This window comes from Sprattus sprattus, assembly GCF_963457725.1.
Source record: "Sprattus sprattus genome assembly, chromosome: 3".
Taxonomy (NCBI): Eukaryota; Metazoa; Chordata; class Actinopteri; order Clupeiformes; family Clupeidae; genus Sprattus; species Sprattus sprattus.
The window spans coordinates 630001-637164 of NC_137922.1; the positions used below are offsets into that span (position 1 = coordinate 630001).

The 7164-nt window shown below is 44.6% G+C and overlaps 1 protein-coding gene across 1 annotated transcript in view; it reads left to right on the forward strand.

Annotated features, from left to right (window-relative positions):
- Positions 1 to 3223, forward strand: part of atp11a (ATPase phospholipid transporting 11A) — a 96640-nt gene extending 93417 nt beyond the window's left edge. The window contains 1 exon segment of the mRNA XM_080833966.1: positions 1 to 3223. This exon segment is cut by the window's left edge and continues 2013 nt beyond it. The gene's annotated coding sequence lies outside the window, so the exon portion shown is untranslated.
- Positions 3224 to 7164: the final 3941 nt, after the last annotated feature.

A 7164-nucleotide genomic window follows, 5' to 3' on the forward strand; every position in this document is an offset into this window, starting at 1 on the left:
AAAGACATTACGAATGGAACAGGAAGGGATCAGCTCTTTATTGGCACAATGAGACTCAAGCCATCCTGCCTTAAGGGACACCTGTGTGGTCACCTGACTAGGTCACATGATCATATGATTCCATGGCTGTTGCCACATCCAGAAGGGCTCCACGTCCAAAAGAGTTGTTTAAGGAAACACTGTAGGTTGATTGGGTGTGTCACGCAGACGTAAATATCAAATCCTTTGATTGATGTGTTCATCCATCTTTCAGCGTGACAAGCTGAGAGAATCAACCTCCCTTTTCTACAGGTTTTTTCTGTTATCTGCTTATTATCACGAGCGGAGCAAAAGCGCTGGAGATTTTCTAACTGACTCCATTGATCTCTGAGGGAGGCTGCTGGCACTGAGTGGTGGCATGACACACTGGGACATGGTGTCCATCAGCCCTTAGTCCCCTAACCAGTCTTCATGCCTAGAGTTCAGCCTCTAGTGTACGCTTCCTCTCCCCCTGAACCATAACCTGCAGTGCATTCAGTAGCTGCCGTCTAACAGTAGTAACTCAACCATTACCAGCGCTGCATTCAGTAGCCGGCGTCTAGCAGTAGTAACTCTGAATTAGTTTTCACATTTGTGTGAACACCCTCACGCCCCGTTGAAGATGTGTTTCAGCTCATTGACATGTTTGTATGTTCTCTCCATACGCCTCCGTCATTATTTGTTTCTGTTTTCTGTCTCCTCTCCACTTGCCCTCGCTTTTCCGCAGCCGTGCTTCTTCTTCTTGGATGCTCCTGTTCTGCTTTTCTACCTCCTTACCACTATTTGTCCTTTATTCTCTCGTTCATTCATTCACTCATTCACTCACTCACTCACTCACTCACTCACTCACTCACTCGCTTGCTTACTCACTTGCTGACTCACTCACACCCCCTTGTGGCCACTCATTGTATCCATGACTAATTGGCAGGGTAAGAGAGAAAGCGATGGAGACACTCTTAGGTGGCATTGCATTATTATTATTATATAATTACTATGCTTTTTGAAGATTCTTAGCTGCTTGACAGTAGGTGCCTTGAGGTCCTCTTTTAGCTGTTTCTCAGCACATACACACATCCACACACACACACACACTCACTTATTCATTACACTCCCACCGAGTAGGGACAACCAGCCACAACAGCATCCTGTGTTTTATAAGGAATGTCTGATATGGTGTGGCGATAGCATGAAATGTATCAACTGTAGTCCTTAAGATTAGCTTTTGCTTGTAACTTAATGTGGGTCACATGAGACTGTACAAGTTTGCTTAGTTGCAGGGGAAATGAATTGTAAGAGAACTACAATCAAAGTCATTACTCTGGAATGTTTTTTTAAAATTGTTTTAAATGTATTATTTTGGAATATATATCGCCGTGATGAGGTTTACAAATATCGAACAAACGAATGAATGAAACCTAACCAGGAGGCAAACTCTACAGTCCAAGGCCTAGTTTCCCGAACGCTAAAAAGGACTTGAAATCGGTCGTAAGAGGGATATTGCAGAGCGGTTTCCCGACGCCGCACTTACGGCAATGATGAGTCTATGATGTCGCCAAAATCCACGTAGTCCGTTAAGATACGTCGTTATCGGGAAACGAGGCCCAAAGCTGTTGAACTGTTCTCGAGTGAATGTGGACATCGTTAGTCACTTTGGGGGTCATCTCTTAAAAAAAAAAAAACTGAATTTTAATTTGAGTTTATTGAATGTTTACTGTGAGAATGCTCTTCAACTCTGTGGTATTAAACACTGTGGTCATCCAGCTTTATCATGGGTTTTGCCGCTCGAGGTACACAATGATGTGTAAAAGTGTAAAATAGTTTTGACTTCAGGATGTGGCATGCATCCCAAATGGAAACAGAACATATAGCCCCATCTGAGATGTCACAGGAAGTCCCCTGTAATGGCCACAGCTCCAAAACTTGAAACAAAACAAGAACATTCTTATATATGTATATTATTTTTCTGTAAGATAAGAGTAAAGGCATTTGTTTGAGATGTAATCAGAGACCTATCACAACTCAGAGGTTACATGTCATTGTTTTGCCACATAGATTTCTTGGTACTACTGTCATTGTTTTGTTGATCTAGAGCATGTGGGAAGTTTTTTTTTTTAATCATTATTATTATTTTATTCTGTTTGGGTTATCATGAAATGTGTCTATGAAAAACAGCTAATGGCTTCTTGGCATGAGGGCCATTTTGAGATTGTCCGTAGCAAATTTGAAATGATTCACTCTGTGGTGTTACCGAGAATGTCTATCAGGATTTTGAATGTATCAAAAAACACAAGCCCAACTCTCTTGTACACAGTGAAACAGGATGGTTTAATAGCTCTTGACAGTGGAAATGACTTTGACAAACTGTGCGACATTGGAGGGGTTTGGAACAAACCTTTTCCCCACAGGTCTGCTGATCGTGAGTATTGCTACTGAGTCTCCTTCAGGGCGCAGGACTCCCCCTGACTTCTACTGACGAGTCCGTTCTGCGCAACAGAATTACCTGGAATCGATATTTTCTATAACTTCAGAGAATCAACTTTTGCTACTTTTGTATTCAGATAAAAAAAATAAAATAAAGAGAACATTACTTACTTTATTTATTTTAGGGTATTCATTTTCAGTTTTGTAACCAAAATTAGTTATATGGGGGACAAAATCTATATATGTGTATCTGTAACTTTGGCAGAGCATGAATTGATAAATGATAGCTTTAACGTTCTGCTGTCTCTGGGTTTCTTTCTTTGTTTGTTTGTTTGTTTGTTTTTCAGTTCTATTTTAAGTCATGTTGACATGCACTGTTTGTAAAGGGGATTAAACTCATAGACTACTATTCGATCCGGAAACAGAACACTTTGGAAGACTCCTGAAAAGTGTGACCAAATATTGGACTCCTATAAATGTCTTGTTGTCTGTACAGCTTCCTGGACTTGCAGAGGAGCTTCATCTATGCCAGCCTTGACATTTGATCAGAATGTGTATCTCACTGTCCTATACATCTGCACAACGCAACGTCATATTGCTCTTAACTTTAATCTGTTTAAATGTATGTATACTACTGTACACTCTGCATCGCATATGTAGTTATAAATATATATATATATAAAAATATATATTAATGTACAGTTTGGGGTCTTTTGTATACAGTTTTTAACAGATTGTTATCTGTAGATATATGTGGATTTCTTGCCAGCTTTTGTGTAGCTATTAATGGCAAAGGACTGTATATTTGCTTGTAATAAACAAAGTTAAAATAACTGGAGTAAATGTGTTATTTTCATATTACTGGTACATGCTGTTGTTGTATGCTTTTCGCATTGGTAAGATTAGTACAAACATTGGAATAACAAAGATATTCCAAGACGAGGTGATTTGCTTCACACTGTCGCTACCCCTTAAGACCAGAAGATGCCGATGTACTCCTCTTTATAAGGGCATACAGTACATGGCTAACTCTTATATATGCATGGTGTACTCTGGTATATATTTACAATTGGCTCTTTTTGTTCTGTATGTCACAAACAAACTTGTCATTATATAAATACTGCCATGTGTAAATTGTTGTATACTGTAATTGGGTCTAACCGTTTTAGAAAATGCATCTCCAACACATCTTGGCCAAAAATAGTGGCCACCTTAAAGTCGTTGAAATAGCAAGCCAAGCCAAGGCAGGAATTTAGTTTCACTGTCAGAGTAGCTCTGCCAAGATTCTAGAAAATAGGAAATCTGGCAACAGAGGATGGGATTTGGCTTCTGCTGGAGGCTAAGAATGTGTGTGTGTGTGTGTGTGTGTGTGTGTGTGTGTGTGTGTGTGTGTGTGTGTGTGTGTGTGTGTGAAAGAGAGAGACTGAGGATGGTGACTGCCAACCTCCATATTTGTATTTTTCTTCCTCCTGCTCTGCTGACAAGCCTGAGCACAAAGCAGGGCAGGGGAGAGAGAGAGACAGGGCAGGAGAGAGAGAGACAGGGCAGGTGAGACAGAAAGAGGGCAGGGGAGAGAGAGACAGGGCAGGGGAGAGACAGGGCAGGGCAGGGGAGAGAGAGACAGGGCAGGGGAGAGAGAGAGACAGGGCAGGGGAGAGAGAGAGAGGGCAGGGGAGAGAGAGAGACAGGGCAGGGGAGAGAGAGACAGGGCAGGGGAGAGAGAGACAGGGCAGGGGAGAGAGAGAGAGACAGGGCAGGGGAGAGAGACAGGGCAGGTGAGACAGAAAGAGGGCAGGGGAGAGAGAGAGAGACAGGGCAGGGGGGAGAGAGAGACAGGGCAGGGGGGAGAGAGAGACAGGGGAGAGAGAGAGACAGGGCAGGGGAGAGAGAGAGACAGGGCAGGGGAGAGAGAGAGACAGGACAGGGGAGAGAGAGAGACAGGGCAGGTGAGACAGAAAGAGGGCAGGGGAGAGAGAGACAGGGCAGGGGAGAGAGAGAGACAGGGCAGGGGAGAGAGAGAGACAGGACAGGGGAGAGAGAGAGACAGGGCAGGTGAGACAGAAAGAGGGCAGGGGAGAGAGAGACAGGGCAGGGGAGAGAGAGAGACAGGACAGGGGAGAGGGAGAGACAGGGCAGGGGAGAGAGAGAGACAGGACAGGGGAGAGGGAGAGAGAGACAGGGCAGGGGAGAGGGAGAGAGAGACAGGGCAGGGGAGAGAGAGAGACAGGGCAGGGGAGAGGGAGAGAGAGACAGGGCAGGGGAGAGAGAGAGACAGGGCAGGGGAGAGGGAGAGAGAGACAGGGCAGGGGAGAGAGAGACAGGGCAGGGGAGAGGGAGAGAGAGACAGGGCAGGGGAGAGAGAGAGACAGGGCAGGGGAGAAAGAGGGAGAAAGGGCAGGGGAGAGAGAGAGAGACAGGGGGAGGGAGAAAGAGAGAGAGAGAGAGGGCAGGGGACAGAGAGACGGGAGAGGGAGAGAGAGACAGGGGAGCGGGAGACAGGGCAGAGGAGAGACAGGGCAGGGGAGAGAGGCGCCAATATGAGTGGCCCTGACCTCAACACTTCTCTCCAAACCCACAAACAGCCTTACTCCACAACAACAACCAAACCCTTCACTTCACCACTGAATCTATGTCAGCTTTTCAACTGCCACTTCTGAGAACGGAGTAATCCAGACAACGCGCGAACTAAATTATAGAGTGTTTTATTTGTCTTTCTGTTAACTCAAACAAAGGCTCTCCATCGTATTAACGCGGTTGAAAAATGATTTGCCACTTCCGCTCTACCAGGCTCGGCGCTGGCACGGCTCTATATCACCTGTCAATCAGACGTGTGTCAATCATTCAATCACAGCTGAACAGACAGAGCATGGCAATCGTAGAATTCACCTTTGCACAAGTGTCATTTATATCCTCTGTTCTGTGGGGCGCCAGCCAAAGAGAGACAGAGAGAGAGAGAGAAGCTAATCAGAGTGTCTCTCGGCCGTCGTGAATGAAAAGAGAGACAGAGAGAGAGAGAGAAGCTAATCAGAGTGTCTCTCGGCCGTCGTGAATGAAAAGGACAACTATACTTTTGATTCTATCTCTGAGCTGAATCCCACTTTGTAGCAGTTGATCAAAGCTCCCCTGGAGAGCCAGTACTGCAGGCAGGGTCCTGATGATAAGGAGGAGATGACAGAAGGGGGGGGGGGGGGGGGGGCACAGCTTGAAATGGAGATCTACAGGTGGGTGTAATGAACACACACACACACACACACTGTATATGCATGCATGCGTGAGATTTAGGCTGGCGTTGTGCAGAAGATTGCAGCACAGAGGCAGCATGCTCTCCTGATATCCATCTGGCTGCAGCCCATTGCTTCCCTTACCGTTTACATGGGAATGAAGATGCTTTGGGTCGCCTTTGTATCTGATGAACCACTGCAGCTTTGTTTATCAGGCATTGGTCATCGCAGTGTCATGTAAACATATTTCGATTTGAAAACTGATTACAGATCAGACAATCCAACCTGGTTCTGCAGTCTCATGTAGACATATTTGGATTTGAAACTGATTACAGATCAGACAATCTAACCTGGTTCTGGTGCACATCTCAGATGAAGGTGAAAGTCCTTCCATTGAAAAGAACCTTTTAAAGAGCTGCTCACAAACAGAATGGCATGGACCTTAGTCACCATAACACTGTCCTTGTTCAGTTTTATTTCAATTCAGTTGCCTACACTTGAACAGTTCCATACATTTTCTCCAGCTGTCTCCCACTCACACAGTATCATTTAAAAAAAAAAAAACATTTCTAGACATGAAAGTTAGAAGTTTCCAAACTCAACTTTGCCCAAGGCTAAAACATTGACCCTCAAAGTGATGGCAGAGAGTGCAGTCACTGTGAATGCCCTGTTCCGGGGAGTTCACGCAGCCTTCTGCTGACATCACGCCTTGAATAGCATCCTCTCCTGAACCCTCGTTTGTAAACACGCTTTCTCCAGGGTCAGATGCCAGTACAGAGTTATGATTTACCATTTGGGTGAATTAAAGTCATTAATCCTAATAAGCATGTGGCTCCTGTCTGTGGGGTTGGGTGGGATTTACGGGGTCCTCTTGAAGTTGCAATGGTGAAGCCACGCTGCCTTTGAACATGTTTAATGGACGGTGTGCAGAGGCATTCAGCTGTGAAAGCTCCCCATTAGTTCAGAAATTGCCGTTATTTGCTAAGATTGTTTATGAATCATTACACGTTTTATTCCTTTGTGTGCTGCTGTGCCCATGTATTATTGCTGTAGATGAGTTTGAATGGGTCAGTAAACACTAGAAGGGTTTTCATTTTTTTTTTTTAACTTGAGACCCTGATTTCAGGTCTTCATTTATTTTTGATCCAAGCACTGTTAGCACGGTGGTGCTGCCAATGAAGGCAATTTTGAGCAAAGTTTTGATTGAAGTACTGAGTAGTTTATGGGAGACGAATCTTTCAGGCATTCAAAATGTGTCCCTGAACTGCCGGAGTGTTGCTGCTGGTGTGAGATCCTGTCATTTAAAACCAGAACATGTCTACATCAGGTCTCTCTCTCTTAAGTGCAGTTGGGTATTTTCCCTTTTTCTAAGACTCAGCTTTATTAATATGATCACATTCATTTTCAGGGCATTCTTTGTTATCTCTGAACTCAGTTCCATGCATGCTTTTTGACAGGGGACATTTTAGATCGCTACACATCCATGTGAGTGAGTAAGAGAGGG